Source organism: Triticum aestivum, chromosome 4A (genome assembly GCF_018294505.1).
Source record: "Triticum aestivum cultivar Chinese Spring chromosome 4A, IWGSC CS RefSeq v2.1, whole genome shotgun sequence".
Classification (NCBI taxonomy): domain Eukaryota; kingdom Viridiplantae; phylum Streptophyta; class Magnoliopsida; order Poales; family Poaceae; genus Triticum; species Triticum aestivum.
This window is the reverse complement of record NC_057803.1, coordinates 728,898,263-728,901,394: the sequence shown is the minus strand read 5'-3', so window position 1 is coordinate 728,901,394 and position 3,132 is coordinate 728,898,263.

Here is a 3,132-nt window from a genome sequence, read left to right as displayed (position 1 = left end):
TGAGACCAACCTCTCTAGCAAAAGCCGCAGGAGCGATCTCCATCGGGTTGATACTCACCTAGAGTGACAGGATCAATTGCACTGGTTGTTCTCCCAGCTGGGGAACAGTTTTCCCGCTTTTCTTACTACCGCTCGACTCCTTTTTTTGCTACGAATGGAATGACTTGCTGATAGAGATAACCCACAAGTATAGGGGATCGCAACAGCTTTCGAGGGTAGAGTATTCAACCCAAATTTATTGATTCGACACAAGGGGAGCCAAAGAATATTCTTGAGTATTAGCAGTTGAGTTGTCAATTCAACCACACCTAGATAACTTAGTATCTGCAGCAAAGTATTTAGTAGCAAAAGTGGTATGATAGTAATGGTAACAGTAGCAACAGAAAAGATAAATGTTTTTGGGTTTTTGTAGTAGTTGTAACAGTAGCAACAGAAAAGTAAATAAGCGAAGAACAATATATGAAAAGCTCGTAGGCAATGGATCAATGATGGATAATTATGCCGGATGCGATTCCTCATGCAATAGTTATAACATAGGGTGATATAGAACTAGCTCCAGTTAATTAATGTAATGTAGGCATGTATTCCGTAAATAGTCATACATGCTTATGGAAAAGAACTTGCATGACATCTTTTGTCCTACCCTCCCGTGGCAGCGGGGTCCTAGTGGAAACTAAGGGATATTAAGGCCTCCTTTTAATAGAGAACTGGACCAAAGCATTAACACATGGTGAATACATGAACTCCTCAAACTACGGTCATCACCGAGAAGTATCCCAATTATTGTCACTTCGGGGTTGTCGGATCATAACACATAATAGGTGATTATAGACTTGCAAGATAGGATCAAGAACACACATATATTCATGAAAACATAATAGGTTCAGATCTGAAATCATGGCACTCGGGCCCTAATGACAAGCATTAAGCATAGCAAAGTCATAGCAACATCAATCTCAGAACATAGTGGATACTAGGGCTGCAAGAAAAGCTCGAGGCTTGTGAGCCGCTCGAGATCGACTCGTTTTTCGACTCGACTCGAAATCGACTCGAAAAGAAACGAGCTGAGTTTGACCACTTTATGTAGCTCGACCTAGAAATGAGCCGATCTCGAGCCAATGTTGGCTCGCTCAATTTTAGCTCGGTAGCTCGACAGAATATCATTATGTTAAATGATCATGTCATATTTAAATGAAAATAAGATAATTTATTGCCATATATGTTGTCCATAATTTTTCTCCATTTTATTTACGAATGAACATGGAAACTTAATTAAGTACAGAGAAGATTTAGGACTAATTAGGGCACATGGTCGACTATGTGTTAAATATTCTATATTTTTGGCAAAGATTCCCAGCATATTCTCCTTAATTTTTTTGTTTTTCATCCATAGATTTATAATTGTTACCATCTCATTTAGCTCGAAACTAGCTCGAGATTGACTCGAGATCGTTACAAGCTGAGCACGAGTCATGTTCTACAGCTCGGTCATGAGCTTCAGTCAGTTTGAGCTCGCTCGAATTTTCATATGAGTTGAGCTGAGCCAACTCCAACTCGCTCGAGCTCGACTCGTTTGCAGCCCTAGTGGATACTAGGGATCAAACCCTAACAAAACTAACTTGATTACATGATAAATCTCATCCAACCCATCACCATCCAGCAAGCCTACGATGGAATTACTCACACACGATGGTGAGCATCATGAAATTGGTGATGGAGGATGGTTGATGATGACGACGGCGACGAATCCCCCTCTCCGGAGCACCGAACGGACTCCAGATCAGCCCTCCCGAGAGAGATTAGGGCTTGGCGGTGGCTCCGTATCGTAAAACGCGATGAAACTTTCTTTCTGATTTTTTTCTCCGCGAGACGGTATATATGGAGTTGGAGTTGAGGTCGGAGAAGGTCCAGGGGGCCCATGAGATAGGGGGGCGCGCCCTAGGGGGGTTGGCGCACCCCCCTGTCTCGTGGACAAGCCTTGGGCCCCCTGACCCTGATTCTTTCGCCAAAAATTCTTATTAATTCTGAAAAGTCCCTCTGGTGATTTGCAGGTCATTCCGAGAACTTTTCTTTTCTACACATAAAACAACATCATGGTAGTTCTGCTGAAAACAGCATCAGTCCGGGTTAGTTTCATTCAAATGATGCAAGTTAGAGTCCAAAACAAGGGCAAAAGTGTTTGGAAAAGTAGATACGCTGGAGACGTATCACATTCATAATCTGCTTTCATTTTATCCGGAGGAGGTTAAGTAAGATTCCTCACAACACGCTATACGGATTCCAGAGGTACTATCTCCTTTGGCGGCGGGGGCGGTTTCGGTCTAAAATGGGCCTTCAATTCGTAAGACACTTGGGCATTGGTTTCCTCATCGGTTTTCTCGTAAGCCAACTTCTTTTTGGCGGAGGGGAGGGTTTATTCTTTGGTGCTCTCTTCCACTTTGGAGTCCACTGACGTTGTACAAATCAAAACACTGGCGGACTTGCACTGGGCTCCGTCTCAGGGTGGCGGGGTGGAGTCGGCTGACGCAGTGGTTGAGTCGTGCTGGGCTCGGTGTCGGGGTGGGGTGGACTCAGCTGACGCGGTGGCGGACTAGCGTCGCACTCCGTGTCGGGGTGGGGTAGAGTCAGCTGATGCGACGGACTTGGAGGAGGAGTCAGTGGCCTTGGAAAGGCGATGCAGTCCTTTCTCCATAAGCAGAGTGCAAGTGTGACTTCTCGCAGTGCCGTCTTCCCTTCACCTACAGGAAACTCAAGATCTAATGACTCATATCATGACATCACTTCATCTACCCTGACACGAGCATAGCCAGCTGGAATCGGATTGCAATGGAAGGTTGCATCAAGGGGATTTGGTAAAGCATAGCCGATCGCTACCTTCATGGCACTAGTAGAAAAACCCCTATTAGTCCCGGTTGGTGAGGGCCTTTTGTCCCGGTTCTTGAACCGGAACTAAAGGGTCATTACTAATTCCCTAGACCTTTAGCCCAGGTTCTAACACGAACCGGGATAGATGGGCCTCCACGTGGCCGGTGCGCTGAGCCCAGGCAGGAGGGCCTTTGGTCCCGGTTGGTGGCACCAACCGGGACCAAAAGGCATCCACGCATCAGCATTTCAGTGACTGGGGTTTTTGTT